The sequence below is a fragment of the Anser anser genome (assembly GCF_964211835.1).
Source record: "Anser anser genome assembly, chromosome: 8".
Classification (NCBI taxonomy): Eukaryota; Metazoa; Chordata; class Aves; order Anseriformes; family Anatidae; genus Anser; species Anser anser.
Window position 1 is genome coordinate 18,447,460 of NC_139728.1, and position 22,931 is coordinate 18,470,390.

Genomic DNA, 22,931 nt, shown 5'->3' on the forward strand with positions numbered 1-22,931 from the left:
TAATTCCAAGGTACAATGGGTCTTGAAAATCTCAAATCATCTGGCAGACCTTAGGACATCTGCTGCTTGTCTGACTCAGAAGAGAAAGACTGATGAGCATACAGAATTAGAGGAAGATTAAGCTCCAGATTGTGAAGACACATTATATGGGACAATTTATGTTGTCCCATATAAATAGCGGGACAAACAGGGCAAGAGTTAAGTTAAAAAGAGAGGCTTCTATCTGTGAAGGACACAGGAAAGAAAATCCTGACAGCAAGAAGAATGAAAAGTTAGCTGAAAATACATGTCATGATATTGTGGTGTGGTGACTTTTTACTGCTGTGTACCTCCATGTAGCATGGTGGGGTTCTGGGGTTTACTGTAGAGAACTCTTCTGTAGCAGAGGTGCCACTAAGATTTAGGCCTTCCACACATGGTAGCAGAAATGGCAGGTCTCTATTTTTTACTTTCCAAAGTTCCATTTGCATGAATTTAGACCACAATAACAGTGTCTTATTTGATGAATAGCTTATGCTACAGATTTTTTTTAATAAAGTGTTCATAGATGACATACTTGGCAATTATTTTCCATTGCTCTAAACCTGTATATATCTTCCTTATGCAGTCACTTAATACATAACTCCAATGATGTGTTTTTCCCTCTGCACCTTCAGTAAGTTAGTTTTTATAAGGATGAGAAAGTGCCTCCAGAGACAACACTGCCGAGAAGAATTAGAAGACTAAAGGTAATAGATCTTGTAATTTAAGATAGAGCCACTTGCCATTTCTGTTCTTTTAAAAAGCAGTCAATTCTAATTATAGAGATTTATCTTGGATTAAGGAAGAAAAATACTAAAGTAAGCACTGCTTCTACTACTATAACTCTAGGGTTAAGGCTTTTCTAAATAGGAATTAGGTGCGGTGAGGACAGTAAAGTGACTGCCATCAAATTCTGAATTAACTGTTCATGTGATGGAATTTTTGTTGTTCTGAAAATTTTTCCATTTTAACATTACATTTTAGTTTATAAAAAAATAGTCATCACTGCTAATCGCCTATGTTGGCAACAACAACAGCAACAAAAAAAAAGTGAGGAAGAGGCTTTCTAAGAGGGTTCCAGTGGAAGAACACAGTTGTGTCCATCTTAACTCAAATATTTTTGGAGTCCAAAGCAAATAAAAAAGTTTTCAATAAAAACTACAGACCCCCACTTGAAAAAAAAGGTTAACAGAAAAAATCACTTTCAGTGTAGTTTCAAAGACAACTGTTGCATTTCCTCAACATCTCTTTTTGCCTCATGTCCCTGAAATGCTTGTAATTTTCTCATGTCTTCCTTTTTTTCTTACAGCATTTGTTCTCCACGTGGAAATTCCGTAGTACTCATCAAGCTATCTGGTATCCTTCCCTGAGATATCATTTATCATGGGACTGTTTATCACTTTCCTTATCTGGACCGCAGATGTACTGGCCTAGATTTGGAGACTTCATTCTTTTGGAAAAAAATCTATGGAAAGGAATGGGATGACAAAAATCAAACCACCTCCAACAAACAAAGATTCGCTGTCTTTGAAACTTTTAAAATACTCTTATTTTGTCCTTGTCACTCACTTGTGGTAGGAAATGTGATCTGACTTTGTTTAGTATAGTAAAAGATCAGCTTTGTGCCAAACTCTTTCTGGTATTTGACTGTTATCCACATGGGGAGAGTGATGGAAATGCTATACTACTTCTCTCGAAGATCTTGGTATTAATGTTGCACAGCCTACAATACTCAGTCCTCAGTCTGCTTCTGAGGCAGAACTAAGGAGTCATAGTATGTTTTCAGTATATTTTATTATGGATATCTGTGATCTTACCCTGAAAACTACAAGCCTCTCTTAAAGTATATATTCATGAAATATGAACCAAGAGAAGACTTTTATCATTGTCTATTATATATAAGCAAATGCTACATATACTCCCAGCATGAGTGTTTTCTGTAAGCAACTTTGGTTGAGGATTGACACATAATACAATAATTTGGAATTAAAATAAGTACCTAGATAGGAACAATGTGTATTTTTTTTTCATGTATTATTAACTCAATGTTCTAGAACGAATATGATGACCATAAGAAGTTATGTTCTTCCAATTGCATTATACTTTTTTTTGCTCATCACTCTATTCTAGTATTTCTTAATATAGATATGCGCAGAGTTACATTAGTTTCCTTGAGGAAGTAGCCACAAAATGAGAAGTCACCAGGGAGGAAATCTTGAGCATCTATGTGCGCAAAATAAGGTAATAAATATATATGAAAAATGAGAGTAAAGTTATGCAAGCTACATCCAAAATTATCGCAATGCAATTTAAATTGACTTAAAAGGAAAATGTGGCTAAGCCTAATTGCAGTGGTTATTGCTGTAGTTTGCTGAGTATAGATGACAGCTGGAAACCTGTTCATGTATCACTGAACTGCATGAAGAGACAGAAAAAAAAACTAAATAAATTAGAAACCTGTGGCAGTACAAACATCCATTTGAATTTCAACTGTTGGGTTTTTGGTATGGTTTTTTTGTGTGTGTTAAAAAAATAATTAAAAAAAAAAAAAGATGGAAGCGTATGTTCTACTCCAACAACTTGGCCATGCGCAGCCCAGAGGATGCACTAAGGACATAAGATAGAGTTCAGAGTCTGATGACAGAAACGTATCTTCAGTAGACTCTACTGTCCTAGAAAGCCTCCTCCAAAGCATAAGGACAGAAATGAAAACACGGACTTGACAGCATTATGGGAGCTAATGAGAAGTTTGCAGAAGACTTCAGGATTTAAATGAGCTGCCCCGAGATTTCCTTTTCCACGGTACCAGCAGATTGGTGAGTGCCTGGACTTCTTTTTGCAGCTGCAGCAGGGACTGCATCTCTGTGGACACCCCAGAAGACGCCTGTCCAGCACCACAAAAATCCCTCACACCTGTAGAAGTGCTGAGGCCAAGTTGGCACCAGGCAGAGATGACATTTCAGCTCAAGAGCTCTCCCAGCTGGAGGGGTCTGAGCAGGCAGTGCAGGTAACAAGAAATGCAGTAGTGCTCAATCCCATAGCCTGCAGAAGAGCCTGTCCAAATGTATCTAGGGTGCTAAGAAACTGAACAAAAAATTCAGTTGTTCTAGATCGTGGTTGTGGGTTTATTTATGTACTCTGTTGCTGTGTTTTCACAAACTAATGCTGTGTTCCAGTTCCAGTTTATGAAACTATCATCTGTTTGGTACGGAAACTTTTTGGTTGCAAGTGGGAATGCATTGTCCAGCAAGTGATCCAGAGAAAATATTTTTCTTCTGATTTTATGTGTGGGTATTGAGCTGATTTTAATTCCATTTTGTTAAGAACTCTTGAGTTCTGAACATGGCACTTGCTGCTATTGAAAAGTCCTGACAGAGCACTCAAAATACTGTATATGCTGGGAAAAAAAACTATATATTAATCTCCAGTAAATAAAGTCATAGTAACTCAATATTGTGGTCATTAGTAATCTAATTAGAAATCATTAGACATCTAAAAAGACATCAGCAAACCTGAAGAAGGCTTACAGACTTAATGAATGATTCAATCCATAAGTGGCCTGAAAGAAGAGTGTTGAATACATTTGTTTAAGATGTGAGTACCAGGCTCTGACCAGGAGGAAAAGCCTAACAGATATTCTGCATTTAATTGCTAAGTGTCACTGATGCAGGGCTGCATGGAGTGTGAAGGTTCTGGTAACACTCATGTGACCCCTCTTACCATGTACAATTTAATTCTGCTTTCACATGTGGTGAAACATTTCTGATTTTTTTTTTTCTGAATGCTTCCCTCAAAGCAGTAAGTAACTGTTTTAAGTGGGAAATCCCAATCAGGTTTGAAATTAAGACCATTGATCAGAGACAGGATTGTTAGTTGCTTCTTATGGAGTATAAATGAGAAACTTTCACAGTTCCAGTTTAAAAATGAAAACAAAAACAGGCCAGATCCGTGGGTTTATCCAGCTATTAAAATGAAACTGCCACAGTGGTACATTTTCTGCTGGAACTAAGACATGCTTCTTTCAAAGAGCTCCAAGTTTCTTTGCAAATGAAACAGCCCAAGGTTCTGCAGCAAGCATCCAATGTTCTGTTATTCATCTATAGCAGTGCCAAGAGTAGAAGGGGAGGGACTGTTATTTAAAGTCTATGGAGACAGTACTTGGTTATTTTCTGTAACTCAGTGATGAATCTGCTTTTAATATATGTGGGGAACAAAGCAGTTCAGACCATTACACTTTCTAAGCAGAATATACGAAGGAGGGCTATTCCTCTGGTGTGATGGAGAGAGGTGATGGTAGGCAATATTTGCTAGCGTGCCAGCTCTTAAACTTGCAATCCCTGCATTGCAAGCAACTCCAAAGATCTCCCACACTGAAGAACCGTTTCCTCCTTAATGAGGTGATGAGAGGATAGCTATTTTTTTTCTTTTAATTGTTTTGGTTTGTTTGTTTTGGTTTGTTTTGGTTTGTTTGTTTGTTTGTTTGTTTTAAACAAGTCCTTCGTGGATTAAGCATGTAACAAGTTAATCACAAAGGAAAATGTGACATTAAAGAAGAGACCCAAAGGCTCCTCAGGGTGGATTTTTTTCACTTTTGCCCATCCAAAACCCTCATCCAGCTTCACTCGAGTGGCACATTGTGCTGGGGTGAGTCTGGATGGTGTGTGATTCCTCCTGCTCTACTCTCTTCTGCTTGGCGCAGTTACATTTTGAAAAATGTTTATCAGAAAGTAACAGGTGACAGTCCTTCACCAACACATTCACCTGCAGCGCCTGATAGCTTGTCTCTAAGCATGGCATGCCACAGTGATGCTAAGCTGCAGGAGCCCATGGCTGAGGTACCTCTACACTGTGTGGCTAGATTCAGTAGTTCAGATATGACTTTAAGTAATATTTATTGTATACATTGACCTAAAATGCTGGAGACTTTGATCCCTGTCTTCTCAAAAGAGTCAAAGACATTAGGCAATCCAGTCTGCCCTTGGGGCTGGCTTGTACCCAGCTAACAAGTACCTGATTTTATCTCACGGTGCAGCGCTGAACCCATCGGGAATGTGGGCGTCCTGGCTTCAATTTCTCTCTGTGCTTGATGATTGAATACACATCCCCTGGTGGCTAGGAGGTATTTAGGATGGAGGTATTCCAAATGCTAATTGGAAGCAGAAACTGGAAGCCAGAATTCCTTCCCTCCCCAGGTAAATGCAGAAAAAAATGGGTTCTGGAGTGATATTTGTTCCTAACTTCCATCTTTTTTCTATGGTTTCATAGTTAGAACATAACAGCAAAGTATATGCACATGATTTGTCCAATTATTCAAGTGAAAAATTACTTTCACTTCAGTAGCAAAATTTTATTCTGGCTTTCACCAATTCAAACAATGCTGGAGATTTTTGTTTGTTGTTTGGATAAGTTTTGGGTTGGTTGGTTGGTTGATTTGGGTTGAGTTTTTCTGATTATTTTTAATAAAAGAATTATTGAGCTTTTTATTATATATAAATATATTACCAACTTTCTTCACAAGCCAAGAGTACTACAGTGTTTCTTGTCATTATGGTCTGACAGTGCACAGTAAGAGAGAAAGGATTCTAATTTGTGATTTATTTATTTTTTTCCACAAAACACAGTTTACGGAGTAGACCTACCTTATGTTAGGGATAGATTAAGAAGAGATGTCAGTAGATAAGACTGCAAGTTTTAAAAATTGAACACAAGCTATTTAAACCGAGTGTGTCTTTGATATTTTGTTTTCTGTAATTAGCAAATTCCTACTTGTAGTCATTATTTCCCAAAACCTAAACTAATGATAGGCATAAGCATGTTTCTGTCTTTTTGGAATACTCTTGTATTGCTCTTTGCTTTGAAGTGTTTTAACAGTTTACTCTTTGGTATTAGACAAGCAACATTGATAATTATACATATATATTTACCATTCAGAGCTTGCAAATATACATATGGTGAAAAAATTCTTTCACAAATTTACTGATGTTTATGTTTGCAGAAGTAAAGGATATGAGTGAGAGAAAAAGTAAGGGATATATTATGGAATTGAAATTAAGACATTTTTAGACAGTTAGACTGCAATTATTCAAGTTGTAATGTGTTGTTAGCATCTGTGCTGTGTTTTTTCTTTATTTTTAACATGAATTTTACCTTGACAAAATGCAGTGCACAGTACCAATGTAATCTGTACTACAACTACTAAAGCACAGTAGTCCAGAGGCTGGGCATCTCAGTGGTGTTATATCGTCTTTGCAAGTTAAGCAGAGTCAACATTCACCCTATGCATGCCTCCTCACACATAAGGACCCACTGTCAGCATTGAAGTGATTTTGCTGATATAATTTTAATACAAAAATTATATATGATTTCTGATGCTACAATAAAATGCGTATGCTTTTTTGTTGCAAATCAGGACAACAATTTCCAAGCTCCCAAGCCATACAAGTGTCTTGTTCAGGAAGTCTTCCTCCTAGTCATGGGTAACATTTCAACACGTCATTGGCAGTGGAATCACAAGAATTTGCAGGTATATTTGAAGTCAGCCAGCTTGCTGGATAAACCCATTTCTATGAAGACGTAAAGAAGAAACGATCAGAAGTTCATAGGTCAAAGCTTCTTGTTTAATTTTTTAACGATTTCCAATTCTTGCTGAGGTTCCTAGTATCAACATTCTGCTCAGTTATTTGCACAGCAGTCATCCTATCCATATTTGATATGGGATAATTAGCAACCGGCCTTGAGAAGTGCGGCCCTTTCTACCATCTGCACAATCAATGTTAGAAAATGTTCTTCTTCCTAGGGATGGCCACGTATTTTCTGAACAGCTCTTGATTTATTAAAAGGGATGCAATGATCATGAAAAGTGCTAAACTTACAGCCTTCTATTGACAGTAGTTCTGTTTAGCTTCATTAGATGTGATGCTAACATCTGTCCAGTGAGATGGAAACCACCTGCTCATTTTGTGTAAATTCTAATAATCATCAATTGCTAAAGATCCATATATTCAGCACATTAAACAGTGCCAATGATAAAAACAATAGCATTTGTATTTCCCTATTGGCCTTCCAATTTTATTTGTATTGCAATAATTGCATTACAACTTTCTGTAATCCTTTAAAAGCAGGCAAGAGTAACAGGTCTTTGTCCTTTCAAGCTGGCAATTTGAATCTCACTAAGATACCAGCCTGAGATGGCGGTACTAGTTTCGCTGGTTGGCGTGGTGACTAGAGAGTGCACAAGCTGTGAATGATCAGATTTGTAAATGGTTTGTAAACACTGGAGACATAAGGAAATTCTTCACCGTGGCTTGCCAATAGGAACAGGTGACATTAACATGAATTTACAATAAATAAAAATAATCCCATTTTTCAATGATCAATGACATATAAAAATGATGTCTCATTCCTTTTTTTCCTTAAAAATAAGAAATAGGGTCTAAACTCCTCTGTATACAGCCACTTACATCATATTTTATTATCTGGCAGAATGGTATTCTTAAAAGTAACTATTTATTTTTTCATGTCTTGTAAGAGCCTTTTCCTTTCTCCTAAGAGAGTTTATACTATGATGAATAAAAAGAGAGAGTTAAATGGTAATAAAGCTATGTCAACCACAGCTAAAGAAGTACCTTTATCAAAAAGACGACAGACCACTCCTAAAATATTAAAGGGATAGTCTTTTTCACATGGCAACTCTAGCAAAGTCCTAGAAAGCTCTTCTATTATTAAATTAGTATATCCATTGAGCATGCATACATACCAAATGGAAATTTATGCTTTATTAGACAATAATGCACTTATACAATTTTTAGCTTAATAGAAACAATGATTTTAATAAGGATATTAAATTGGACGGCACTATCTGATGATGTATATTTTATCTTGCTACTAACAAACTGAATTGCATGCTAAAGGTTTGCTGTCAAATTGAAACATAGTCAATCCATAAAAATGATTTAATAACTGGTTCTTGTAGTGCCATATTCCTGCATCTCCCTCTAAGCACTGTGGTTTTTAAATCCATTTTTTCTCATTTATGAAAATGTTTCTCTCTCTTTTAAGTGTTATGTAAAGTGAACAGGGGTGCAAGTGTGTAGGAGAGAGAGTGAAATCTGCCACATATGATGACATAAAAGCTGGCCATATTAAGGTCAATAGGAAAGGAAAACACCAGTGAGCTGGAATTCTTACAATGTACAGCTACATACACAGTAAAAACATCAAAAATAGACAATAGCTATAGCATATTATCATATACTTCCCAAGCTGAATAAATTAAGCATTTTTAGAGGAAAGTAAAACTTTTCTACATAGCTGGTTTTCCTTTGATTATTTAAATAAATGCTTTATTATCAGTTAAAATTGGTTGAAGCAATCTCTTACTACAGGGAAGCCTCTGGAAAAAAGAAAATTACTCTTCAATACTTTTTTGCTATATGATTCTCTATGGCTGTATTGTGTGATTTTTCTTGTATTTAATCGTTGCATTGTATAATTCCTGCTCTACCTTTCCTACTCTATGCAAAATATAATCTTGCATCCCAGATCCATAATTTCTATATGCATATAATTTTACGTAGTTGATGAATCCAGCGTGCAATGGTAAACAGCAGGGAGGGGCTCAATGGAAACTCATTTGTTAGTTTTCCCACTTGGAGGCTGTTATTTTTATAAATTACTGATATTGGACACTGTAGGAGTGCCCTTTTTCATATACACTGAACTACTTCACTGGCCCCAGGAGTCACTAAGACTAGTGGATTTTAATAGTTATAGATCTTAAATGGAGGGTTAGAAATTGTTTCTTTTCATTACAATTACAACAAGGAATTAACCCCAAGGGTATCCACTTAATTTCATAATATATAGACTGGAACGCTAATAATGTGGCTCTTCTAAAATGTAATAAAGAAGCAACTGCCCCTTGGCTCCCTGGGGTAGGGTTTTGTAAAATGTATTGCAAAAAATGTAACACAAAGAAGATTTTACGTTAACAAGCTTTGTAATGTCACTAGCTCCAGTGCTCAAAGTACTCCAAAGCTCATAGACACCCAAGTATTGGCACTGGTTTTACAGCAGGAATTTAGTACCAGCACTTTCTCTCGAGTCGCTTCACTGGCACAAGGAAAAACTAAAACAATGATAGAAGGAGTGGAGGGTAATTTACAATTAAACACATAAAGAAGTGAAAGAGCAGAGGGAGGAAGAAGGGAGTACAGTAGTACAAAGTAATTACTTCCTTCAAGGTCCACTTGGACTCATCCTCTAGTCAAGTTCCCTGTGTTATTTTAATCTTCCATGCCCTATTGCAAAACAAGCCTTGGCCTTACAATTGGCAGTGAGTGAACTCCAGTACATTTGCTGTAGTTCCATTTGCACTATTGAGTAGCAAAGTAGCCTCTGACCTCTCAGTCATTACAGATGGTGACTGTGAAAGAAATTCCTGGCCAAGATCTGAAATACTGGATCAGACTGGGGTTTTAAATCTAGGCTGAAGACATTTCTATTTACTGATGATTTTAATGGGCTCTGACGAGGTACAGCATCCTGGGAAAGCTTTGCAGTAAAGACGGCAAGAAAAGAAGTAGACTAACTGTGCTTATTCTATAGTGAAGAAAAAAAGTGCAGTTAGAAGAAAAAATCCATTTTGTTTTGGTTTGATTTTTAATGGTAGTGCTCCCAGGCATTTCTAACAGAGGCTCTAAGATAGTTGCTTCTTTGGGAAAATTCATTAGGGAAAAAACCTTTGGCCAATGTTTTTAAATTATGTATAATATGCCCAGAATTCTGTGTGCCTACTTATGTTGCAAGTATTCTGTTTGTAGCAGCAAATTTAAATAATTTGCCTGGCTAGTCATGGGTATGTGCAAATGCTCAGCTGATATTATTGTACCCATCCACTAAAATTTGATTCCCTTGGAATTACTACAGTGAGAGGTTTTTTGTAATTTTTGTAATTTGTGGCTTGTACACATCTGTTGGACTCCTACTCCCAAATGCTGGGAATCCAAAATTATGATCTCTGAACTAACTTTTCTAGATAAACTCATAGTTCACATTTAACGTATGTAAAATTTTCTATAAAGATGCAGAAGAACCTGTCTTTAATAAAAGTTACTACTGATAACTGTCAGAGATATGCCAAAGCAACACAGAATAAATGTCAAGAAGGCTGCCAAGAAGAAGAATGGAAATGGAAAGGGTGAGACAGCACCAAGACAGTACATGACAATACATCCAGTACAGTACAAGCAGAGGTGGAAATGCTAAGCACCACATATGCCTACAAGTGCTACTATATGGGCCAGACAGGGTATAGCAGAAACTATTTGAAAGGATGGGGAATCAGATTGGAAAGATCACAGAATCACAGGATGGTTGTGGTTGGAAGGGACCTCTGGAGGTCATCTTGTCCAACCCCCTGTTCAAGCAGGGCCACCTAGATGACGTTGCCCAGAATCACGTCCAGGTGGCTTATGCAGATCTGCAAGGAGGGAGACTCCACGACCTTTTTGGACAACCAGTACCAGTGCTCAGTCACCTTTTGAGTTAAAAAGTGTTTCAAGAAAAGTGTTAAGGAGGATCCTGTCACTGAGCACCACTGGAAAGAGTCTGTCTCCATCTTCTGTGCACCTTTTCTTCAGATATTTATATACAGTGATAAGGTCCACCCCTGAGTCTTGTCTTTTCTAGGCTGAATGTTCCCAGCTCTCTCAGCCTTTCTTCACAGTGAGACATTCCAGTCCCTTTATCATTTTCATGGTCCTTTGTTGGACTCTCTCCAGTAGCTCCATGTGTCTTGTAGTGGGGAGGCCAGAACAGGACACTGGAGTGGCCTTGCCAGTGTTGAGTGGAAGGGAAGGAACCTGAGCTTGTGCTGCTGGCAGTGCTTCACCTAATGCAGTCCAGAATACCATTGACCTTCTTTGCAGCGAGGGCATGTTGCTGGCTCATTTTCAGCTTGGAGTCCATCAGGACCCCATGTCCTTTTCTGCAAAGCTGCTTTCTAGCTGAGTGGCCTCAGCATATATTCGTGCATGGATAAAGGGCATAACCAAATGAGAAAGGGCAAAGATGATGAGTGTTTGTAAGAAATGGTCGGCAAAAGCCACGGCAAGCTCAGAATTTATCAGGATGACCAGAACGTGTTTTACTTGTAGAATAAAATTCTTCTGGCATGAGATGCTGATAAACTGTTGCTTGCTAGCGCCCTTTTAAAACTCCATAACATCCTTACAACTGCCTACTCAGGTCTTTTTTTTTTTTTTTTTTTTTTCTCACTAGCCAGAGGCTACCATCGAGTGTCTGCTATTCCTCAGTGAGAGTGTGGGCTTTGCATACCCTAGCTCTGTGTCTACCCGTATAATTGGTGCCCTATTATATCTAGTAGTACCAACCATGCTTGCAAGCATCCATATATAGTGTGCTTTCATTTTAACACGCTTAATTAGCTATTTTCCAGTTGGAAATATTTTAAACCCTCAAAATGATCATGATAAGTGTTTTATTAACTCTGCTAGCTTGAGACCTCTATGCATGTTGAACAGTTAATAAGCAAACTACCAATCCAGAAGAGCTGGACTCTGCAGCTGGCATTTTCAGCTCACAGAGAAGGACATTGGGTTACTTTCTACTGAGGTGCCATTGTGCTTCCCTCTTTTCAAACAACAAAAAAAAAATCCTGTTTTTCTTGCATAGTCACCTCCAAAGTTTGATAAACTCAGTCTTTAAAAAAAAAAAAAAAAACCTACAAAATAAACTGGCAGAGAATCTAAGTCTTGCCAGCTGGTTTCAGTTAATTTTCTTATACTGGTATTAAATTTGGCAGTTCTGTGGCTTCTTTTTTTTTTTTTTTAATTTTTGGCATTACATTAAAATGGGAAAAAAAGATTTACATAAGCAAATTTACATTTTAACAACTTTAAACACGTTCTCCAGGTTGCAATGTTAATGTTCTTAAATGTGTCCTGAAGCCAGTTTACTCAGCAAGAACAACTACAAGAGAAAAAATGTCAAGGAAGAAGACAAGAGGCAGAATAGACTTTCAGCATGTAACAGTTAGAAGCCAACGGCTGTAAGAGTCTCTGAAGAGAAAAGTTTCAGTATTATAGGAAATGCTTGAAGTCATTTCTCCCACTCATGAATACTTACTCATATGCAATTGAGTAATAATTGCAATTGAAAACATATGAGTGATTTCAGCAGTCAGCACTATGATCATGGATCATAATCTGGATTTTAATGAAGGACAAAATAAAAAATAAAATGCTATGGATCCCTTCAAGAACTATTTTTGTACTTGATAAGTCAGAGATGTGTTACCAGATGAAGTCGAGTTGAAATTGTATGTGTGTTAGGAATTAAATTGCAGATCTTAGCGTAGGGGCTCCCATTTCATTTCTTCACATGAAAGCACCCATGCTAAGTTTCTTCCATCTATTCATAAGTGGTGCAAGAGCAAGTCATTTCAAGGGAAATCTATGTTACAGCAAGATAACAAATGTAATGTACTTCACAAACAGTGTTATCTCCTTCAACCAGATATAAACATAGATACTATAGGTTAGGTGCCGATTTGTTTCACACAAATGACACGCTGTAAATCACTCCTGCTGTATTGCCATGTATCTAGTCATATCATAACCCAGCCTCTGCGACCCTAGAATAGATTCATCTGTAATGTAAGAAACATATGGCAAAACATATACTGTAAAAAATAGAAGTACCATACCTGAGAGATGGAAGCTGAAATCTGAAGCAATGACTATTCCTTTTTCATAGGTATGGTAATTTTTGCCCTTTTTGTACTGCCATCACTGAGCAATAGGTAAATATGTGCTTTGTTTTCCAGTAAAGGTGATTTTTGTGATAAAGTGACATTCTTGTCACTTTCAGGTGCTCTGTAGCCTTTATTCTAAAACCCCCATTCTTTTTAAATAAAGTAGGGATACGTACCCTTCATTACAGTGTAAAAATATGTTACTTGGCTATTCAATAGGTTTTCAAAAAGGTATAAAAAACAAAAGTCATCATAAGTACTAAGGTGATACTTATATGAAGAATTGTTTTAGAGAAAATGGCTGTACAGTGTTTTATTTTTTGAAAGAATGATACCAACTGTTCCCAGTCCAAATTGCACTGGATCTCTCTATGTTGTAGAGACTGTGAGACAATGATAGACTCCTGGCTGCAGAAAGACCAATACAGAGATCCTGAAAACAAAACAAAACAAACAAACAAACAAAAACCACAACTGATTTGGACTCTTAGGAAAAGCAAGAGAGGGAAAAGTGTTTCAAGTACACATTCTGCATGATGCTCTCCAACAGGTTAAGTCTTTAAAATGGCTCATCATAAACTCCCATAGGGAGCCTATGTCAAAGTAATAGGATTTTTGATGGAGTGCCTAGTGCTTTGACTGTATGTGAGACTAAAATTTCTATGCTACTGAGAGTCCTCAGCAGAGAAATTACAATACCAGGTACTTTCCTACTGTGGACCAAACACAAACCTGTTTGTTGCACTTTCTGACTGGTCACAGGTACCAACAGTCAATACTTTGGAAAATTCAGATCCACAAGGTGCAAGCAAGAATGGCTGTTTCCCTAGCAGTACTTTTGTAGCAGGTACAACTGAGAATACTCATACAGAAAATGGAAGCTTGGTCTGAAATGGATATTAGTGGAAAAAAGGAAAAGGCTATTTTTCTCGTCACCACTTACCACTTTCAATCACATAAATCATAATATTCCAAAATCATAAAATGCCACAGTGCTTACAGTCAACATGGGCTTAATGCTGAGTGCACAGCTTGAGGGGTGATACAATGGCTGAAGGAATAGGGATATAAAACCACGTATTTGGGATGCTGAAATTACTTTCCTTTTGACTGGAGAGCAGAGGTTAAGCAAACTGATAGTGATTAGCAATTTAGTAAGTGCTTTATTTATTTAAATTCTAGGTCTTTCAGGAGTCTATTGCCCCACCCTTGTTTTTTGCAGTATATGAGCAGTTCTAGCTGGAAACACGCCATCTTTATTTTCTCTGTATCTAGACAATTACTTTTAGGGGAATAGAAGACAAACTTTTTTGCATTCTTCCATGTAATAGAGTTGAAAGTAGTTAAGACCCAGAAAGCTTAATATCAGAAAATATGAGCATGTTAATTCATAACAACTTGTAGCCAATGTTCGTGGTAGGTAAAGACTAAAAAGATTAGTCTCAAGAGACTAAATGAGATCAGGGATTCTGCTAATGATCTTTGTGTTCTCAGGAGAAGAAAAACCTTGGAGCTGTCTCATCTGAGGCCTTTGAAAATATCTATTGTCCCTGATCAAAAGTATAGTAGATAAAGGAAATTTAGAAGTGGATGGAGTCCTAGAGGTAGGCTTTGGAAATTCTATCCTAGTTTGCTTGTACTATGAGCTACAGAGCACTCCAGACTTGCAATGGATTCAGTTAAAAGCCAGGAGTGCCAACATCAGCTAAGTGTCTGCTATGTATATGTATATATATAGCACACCCTTCCAGAGTTAGGTGAATAAAGTTGTGCCACCTTCTACATAAGCCATTTATCTACTTGCTTGTCCAGATCAAAGCTGAAGTAGAATATAAAGTCACAGATAATCAAAGAACTGAGATCCCTTTTCAGCCTTGTTTAATTATTAAAGCAAGCTTCTATCTAACTTGTTATCAGTACTGTAATCCATGACACTGTAGTTAAAAATAAATAGTTCTTTGGTTAGGACTGGAAATGTAGCAGGACATTTGAACATCACAGGAAATTACCGAATCCTTATGAAGTACCTGACCAGTTGTAACTAGTTTTCATGGATGATGTTTCAACTATGACATCTCAAAAAGACTCTGTAGAGGACAGTACAGGCCTAACCTTCTTTTCATATCCAATATCTCAAAGAAATGGACAAACAAGTTATGCTGCTCTAGAAAAAGTATTGTAGCTGCTCTTGAAAAAGTACTATAGGTCTTATCCTAATAATGGATGTACTAGCACAATCCTTGTCCGTTCTTACCTCACACAGTAGCAGAATTAATAGAATAAGACAAATATCTGAGTATTAAATGAGTTTATGGATAGGAAGAACTTCACGGTACCGTTGATTATTTGTTCGAAAACAAGAATGTCATATTATCAACTGTTAGATTAGTGAAAGGAGTTGTCAGCTATCATCAGCAATGTATTAGAAACCAATTCGAAACAATGGGAAGTAATTGTTAGCTACCCAGACCTCAGAAATATATCCGGTAAACACCATTGTCAGATTTTTTTTCTTTTTTTCTTTTTTAATCTCTACGTAGACTGCTGTGTGGACCAAAGACTAACTCTGACATGCTGCAAAGTTCTGCCTGTCCTACCACTCTAGTAAGGAAAGACCATATGAGGTTTTGCATGGGGGAATTCAGCAATGCCTTTCACCATTTGGTGCTCAAGAAGTCTTGGATAAAAAGCAGCACGGACTCAACTCCTAAATGTCAAAGTGATTGTCAAAGTGTTTTATGTTCTTTTGTGCCAGTAAGGGAGACCAACTGGATCTAGTCCCTGTAACTAGCAAATAACAAAAAATGTTTAATTCTCAAACAAAAAATGTTTAATTCTCAATTTGTGTTCCCTTCTGCTCTAAGTGTATCTCTGTAACCCATGGTCTAACACCCTTTCTGAAGATGCCTTATCCCCACTACTGCAGAGCATTATCTGTGTGAGTCCAGAGCTGCTTATCTAAAAGACTAGCTTGGAAGTGAGGTGTGTGCTTGTTCTCCAGAAGAGAGGTCCAGAACAGTGTTTGAGGAGGTTATTGCCACCTGTGGGTCTCAAAATGACACCTGACACTACAAAACAAATGTTCACAAATGTAAAGAGGAAAGTGAAGCAAGAAAGATTGATCTCGACAGCCTTTCTTTGCTGAATTGGTGTGAGTACTGGCAGGGAGGAAAAAAATATTAATTTAAGAACAATTTTAAGCAAGTAAAAAATCTGTTATCCTTGATATAGGTTTTATGCAACATATGGTTGAGTAGGGACTTACATCAGACCCTGTTCACAGACTTTACATCATATGTAATAATTGTTACTCAACAGGTCTGCTAAAAGGATTGTGGAAATACTTGAAGTGATTTTCTGTATTTTTTTTTTAAAGTTTATTTGATTTATGAATATGAAAAAATCTTCTGTTTCTACTGGTTAGAAATGTCAAGGAACCAAAAGAATATAGTGTCCTTTATAACTAATTTTTCAGCTGCACCAAGGCATTATCTCAGTGGAGGGGCATGTACTGAGAATGGGAGCAGCTTTTGAGAAATGAAGAAAGTACTTCTATTTTAAAAGTGAGTCATGCTGTTTTGTTCCTCTCTGACCATTTCAAGTGTGTTATATTCTTATAATCCTCTTTTTAAGAAAATCCAAATGGTTGCTTCTTGCTTTCACAATACCTGTAGAATACACTGAAGTTCAGTTAAGGAAAAAAAAAAAATCGTACTGCTTTCATCCCAAAGCACATTTTATTGAGAGTTGTAAATAGACTGCACTCTCATATTCAAACTTACATAACAAGGTTTCTGTCTCTTTTCTCACTAAAATACAGTGTGCAGTTGTGCTAATATTGTTGGAAGTTGGGAAGATACAGGTGTCTGGAAGGACGAAGGTACACTGAGGTCTATAATGTAAACAGGTAGAAAACACATTCTGATTTAAGCAATTCAATTATGACTAGATTTTGGTGGAGCCGGTAAAATTTGTGCAGCGGGGTCATTTTTATTATTAAGTGAGAAATGGTCTGATCAGAGCCAAGATATTTTTCATGGTCTTTCTTACTTGCCTGGAGCAAGGACTGATAAGTAGCAGCAGGGACAGCTGTGCTTAGAGCCAGAGATTGTTGCTCTCAGCCTCACTTTGTGACTGCACAAAAGCACGGCTTACTGCTTAAAATTTTTAGCCAAACTGCTTCTCTACACTATATCTGCTAGAAAGCATACTTTTGTGCACCAAAGAAACCCTCTTGCTTGAAAAAATTTACCATAGGATGTGGTAATGCTGTGTCTATTCAAACCTGCATATAATCCATTTCCATATGAGCATTAAGATGAGAGCTAAAAGACTTTTGCAGAATGTCTGGTGTTCATATTGTTTCCTTTGTTGTTGCTCAAGATCCTAGAGAAACCCTAAGTAGGTGTAGCTAATGTCAGTAATAATGCTAATTCTCTCTAGTTATTTGGCAGCAGATAAGGAATCAGGGCACTTAAGATCTGCAGAACTGGTTTGAATCGTGTATGTGAAACCAAAAAGTAGCAGCACGATCTTGCTTTTTGCGTGCCTTTTGGAAGAACCCCCTCATCAGATGATGTAGGAAATTACTGTTACATTCACTTATAGAAACTGACTGAAAAGACAAGTCGTAATGCTTTTGAAATAAAGTATTTTTTCGGGACAATGGAATGGAGGTAGTGACCATGGAACCTTGTTATATAGTTTTTATGTAGCCAAATCAGTCAGCCAACATGTGGCAAACTCGGTACAGATCTCTCCTCTTCTATACATCTCAGTACTTCTCTTACCTCTCAAAACATTGTGCTAGCAACCAGACAACATAGTGGAAATGAAACTGCAATCAGCTTTTAAGGGGCAAAGCTCAGATTTGCTATTGCTAATGCTCATGTGGCTGCCTGTATTCTTCTTTTAGTTATTAAATATTCATCAAAGCAAAACACTTTCTCCTTCCTTCCACCTTGTGGCTTTGTAAATAGAGAGGTGGAAGATGTGAGCTTAAGTCCCTCTAAAGCAAAGAATTGTATCCAGATTTTACATGTGGTGGATGAACTCCTGTTCTATGAGAAACATAGTCTAGTTGATTATATTCACTAGACAGGTTTAGAAGATGAGAAGATTGAAAAAATGTCAAATTTATGGATCCTGTCTGGACTTTGATGGGGGCTTGGCATCTATACAGCAGTGGACTTGTAGTGTTAGGTGGATGTTTGGACTTGGCAATCTTCAACTTCTTTTCCAACCTAAACAATTCTATGATTTCATTCAGAGTTATTTAGATGTGTGATACATGAAAAAAAAAATGCTGTATTCAAAGAAGTGAAATTAATGTGTCAGTTGTTGTTTCGTGTGCTGTACATGCAAGTGACCTTATCCCTCTTTCACTGTTGGAGAAGGTATTGTCAATTACCTCAACGAACAAAAATCATAAAAACATGCATGAAATTACTTTGTGTGTTCTGGACCTAGAAGCAGTACAGAGAGAAATTTTCTGGTAGAAAAATTAAATGTGTGTGTCATCCAACTGCTTTCAAGGCTGGAGATCTGTTGAGTTGGGTAGGTGAACTGGAGATTTTCATGGAGTCTGTAGGAGTTGAGCAGGTCACGACTGTGCTGTCATGAGTTGAGAATCGGAGAGTTCTGTTAATGATGTTTTTCTGCTTCTGATAGCTAAACTACCTAATATCCTCCACTGCAACACATAATGTAGATGCACTTGAATATTTTTATGTCGTGTTCTGGGTATCTGGCTCTTTCTAATTTCCCAATAGGTACTTATCTTCAAAGTTTAGACATTTAAATATCTTCATTATTTAAATATCGTCAATGTCTTCTTCTTTAGACATTTAAATATGTACCTGGCTATCAATGAATCAAAAATAGATATAACAGAAGAAGCGAAGTTGCACAGGAGGCATATTTATGTCAAACAAGTTAATACTTCTATTGTGTACAAACAGAGAACCAACATCATGGTATGTTGACTGTGACACTAAATGTAATACCCAGACTCTTTATCCCTGTGTTCACTAGTCCACAAAATTATGATGATGATACCTATTATGTACAACTGTTGAAAGAATTAATTCATTTATGTTTGCAAAGAACTTTGAGATCCTCTAGCACAAGGTACTATGCAATTGCTAAGTGTTAATTTATTATTCTTTATTATCAGATTCAATAGGATGTGTAGTATAAACCTTTAAAAAAGCAAACAAAACACTAATCAGGAGTCTTTTATTCACACTGTCAAATGCTGGTAATGACCAAATAGTCTTGTTTGTGGAAGTACAAAATAAATAAATAAATAAATAACCCATGCTACTTGGTATGTTGAGGCAGCAATTAGCACACATTGTAGGGAGAAGAAGTGGAGCTAGACCAGAAATGAGCCTTGATGAGCCTAATTGCCTTTAATTATCCCTAAACATTTTCTTGTTGTCTGTCTTATGGAGGCAGAAGAAACCCTGTAGCTCTAAAAGGAAATAAGGCTTAGTTTTGTTTTCCTCTTTTAAAGAGGGACATAATAGCCACCATGGAAACATGTTCTTAATCAACGACATTAAACTCCTGGCTGCTCTGCTTCTCTTGAAATTGCCTGGCTTCATTATTATCAGGGGGAAGGAGGAGGGGAAGGGGTTTAATCACTATTTAGCTTTTCTTAGCAAATTAAAATATTAATTACAATACACATTATTTTATCTTTGCTTAAGCTATTTCTAAGTATTGGTGAATGAGAGCTCACTTTATGTTGGAGTAATTTATTCTCAAACTAGTCAGACTTACTTTTTCAATTCCTTTTAAAAAATCATCAGGGTGTGAAATGCTGTCTTCTGAAAACCAAGAAAAACTGTATTCTTTTTTCTTTTCTTTTCTTTTCTTTTCTTTTCTTTTCTTTTCTTTTCTTTTCTTTTCTTTTCTTTTCTTTTCTTTTCTTTTCTTTTCTTTTCTTTTCTTTTCTTTTCTTTTCTTTTCTTTTCTTCTCTTCTCTTCTCTTCTCTTCTCTTCTCTTCTCTTCTCTTCTCTTCTCTTCTCTTCTCTTCTCTTCTCTTCTCTTCTCTTCTCTTCTCTTCTCTTCTCTTCTCTTCTCTTCTCTTCTTCTCTTCTCTTCTCTTCTCTTCTCTTCTCTTCTCTTCTCTTCTCTTCTCTTCTCTTCTCTTCTCTTCTCTTCTCTTCTCTTCTCTTCTCTTCTCTTCTCTTCTCTTCTCTTCTCTTCTCTTCTTTTTCGATGTTAAAGATAACTGTATAATTAAGGGTGCTTTTTCTAAAAACTAAGTTGTGATTACTTTAGCACAGTCAAATGCTATGGGTAGCTGAGCTATGGAAGGCCAAAACTAAATTGTGATTATTTTAGCACAGTCAAATACTATGGGTAGCTGAGCTATGGAAGGCCAGACACCTTCAGAGTAAAGGAAGGGTGTTTCACTTTTGTTTATATTTACATGGTGCAATGCAGTAATCAACCTGATTTGTCACAGTTTTCAGAATAATGAAAAAGAGGAGAGGAGGCTTTTGGTAAAGGAACAATGATAGGAAATCCATGTTCTCTGTAAATCTTCCCCTCTGAAAGCTTAAGTAATATTAGTGATGTTACTCCAGCTGATGGAATATAGAAGTATGGTGGGATTAGAAATATGATGACCATCATACACAGTTTTGTGTGTCCATGCCGCTCTTAATTTTTCTCTGTGAACATTCTTTGCAAAGAAAATTTGCAGAAAGGGAACAAATGATTAAGCAATGTCTCTGCATCATATTGTGGCTCAGTAAACTTTTTTTTTTTTAATTAAAATATATGCTGACATAAATCAGTATAGTTCTATTAGCTATAATGAAGCTATGTTGATTTATAACAACTGCAGATATAATTAATTCATCTATTGAAGTATTTTGGGTTACAATTATATGGAAGGCTATAGGAAACACATAGCAGTATGTCAAACAGATGTAGTCCTACATGCATTTCTGGCATTGCTTTATGTCACTGGACAATAGGTAGAGAAAAAACAAAAGAATATTGCTGTTTTTACTGAACAATGGTCTGTGACTTCTGCTTATTTTATAGCTGTTTTGCAAAGTTTGTGGACATTCCTGGAAAAAAAACAGGGCATGACTGGAAGCTATGAGAGTTATTAGCCTCTATTGAGCGAGCCCTATTAGTTGTTGGATGTTTATCTGAATTCTGAACACTCAGTATTGTTTAAGAGATATGTAGGCTGAGTTAATTAAATCAAATTACCAAAATAAAATCTTGATAAAATCTTGAAAAATTGATAAACAGAGGAGAAAAGGCAATATAAACCTGGCCTCAAAAATAAATCCTTCTTTTCTGTGTGTGTGTTGTTGTTGTTGTTTTTTAATAAAGTTAGAAATTAAGAAGAAGGATAAAAAAAAAAATGGAATTTGCCAGCGGCAACTTCCATTTCAGTTCAGTTCTAGACCTGACCTCTTCTACCATCATGATCTCTTCCTATCAGCTTAAAGAACAAATACTTTAAAAGCTCAGGGTATATGTGCAGAGAGGGTCAACCAACCCAAACAATAATTTTAATTGTAGCCATGGGATATTCAACTTGGAAGACATGCCATGAGGTCAAGGGATTTTCTTTTCTTAATTGCAAATACCTTGTACAGGCTTACTCCTAGACATTCTTGCTGACCTACATTATTGATGTGGTCTGACTTACTGGTCCTTATTTATTTTGTATGGCTCCTCATTCTCTTTCCCCATTACAGTGTCTACTGAGTCTTTTCTAGTTGTTCTCTTTATTGTTGCTATCATTCTTACACTGCAAGTAAAGCTGAGAACACTACATTTTGAAGCCTGGCTATAGCATAGCTGGTAATAGTGGAAACAAAGCATATGACTATTTCTTATTCCTTCTCTTCTACTTAAACACAGAAAAATACTGCAAAATCCTTTAGGCCTGTGTTTATACTGCAACAGCACAAGACCCAACGTGTTGCAATACCATCCTTTGCTTGCAGCTTTCTATTAAATTTGGGATCCAGGAGATGAAACTGGGTCTGTAGTTCAAGTGAGTGATTCATCAGAGTGGTGGAATTCTAAATGTTCCCGTCTTGGAGGCTTCAAGGATTTGACCCATCCTGTAGAACCAGTAACCCACTTTCTGATATATTTTCTCTTTGCATGTTCAAATGATTTTTTTCTTATTGCACATAAATAAGTAATTTTCGTGAGATTTTTACGCTGCTAAATTGTTCAGTTTAAGTTCTCTATAGAGCACATCTAATAACAGCAGTATGATGTTAGGATTGTCTAAGCAATGTTCTTCCTGTTACTTGGGCTGTCACTTTAAAGGGCTCATTATGCTACAGCAACTTAGAGAAGACCAGATGCTCTTTCTCGTAGTTGTTTTTCCCTCACATTCAGTATGTATAGCTTCACAGAAAGATTTACAGAAGTGGTTTAAACACACACAACTTCTACTGTTGCTTTTATAATTCCCTCTTCCCCTGAGTTTCCTGGAGTAACTTATGCAAATTCCTAGCTGAAATAAGAAATTAAATCCTTAAGAGTTCCTCAGTAAAATACCTATATTATCTGCGTGAGGATGATGAATTGGTGGTTTTGTGCAGGATTATGTACATCTTGTGCACAGATGTTTGACCTTTCCTTTAGACATGTGTTACTTATGAATTTAGTGAGGAATGGGGTTGGCTTTCCAGCAAGAGGTTGGATCAAGCCCTTTGAAGGCTCTGTTTATGCTTTTCTGTGGCAGAATCAATGCAAGCAAGCAAATGATTGTTGCTATTTGCCCCTTTACCTGTGTCAGCACAAGCTGAGGGGAATCCATGAATTAGAAGGCTTTTGGGGGTAGAGGGGAGAGCAGTTAATAGAAACCATACTACTACAGATGCTAGATGTGTAGCACTTTATTTGCTCTGTGATCTTTTCTTGCTGTATAGGAGGCAGCAGTTGAAGGCAGAGCTCAGTCCTGAAACCAGGTTTAGCAGCTGGGCTGCCACTGAGTTCAGTTTGGATTGGTAGCCACAAGCGGCTCGTTTTACAAAGGCAAAATCCTGCATCAATCTGCCACTGGTCCTGTTGATTTTGTAGTCTCTGTAGAGCTCTTAGTTCCTCTTACTCTCAAAAGTACAACTTTATCTTCCT

The 22,931-nt window shown here is 36.9% G+C and overlaps 1 long non-coding RNA gene across 1 annotated transcript in view; it reads left to right on the forward strand.

The window, feature by feature from the left end:
• The window catches only part of LOC310903335, a 581,276-nt gene extending 577,804 nt beyond the window's left edge, over window positions 1-3,472 (forward strand). The window contains exon 20 of the long non-coding RNA XR_014587462.1: window positions 1,331-3,472. This is a non-coding gene — a long non-coding RNA (uncharacterized lncRNA). The remainder of the gene's footprint in view (window positions 1-1,330) is intronic.
• The last annotated feature ends 19,459 nt before the right edge of the window (window positions 3,473-22,931 follow it).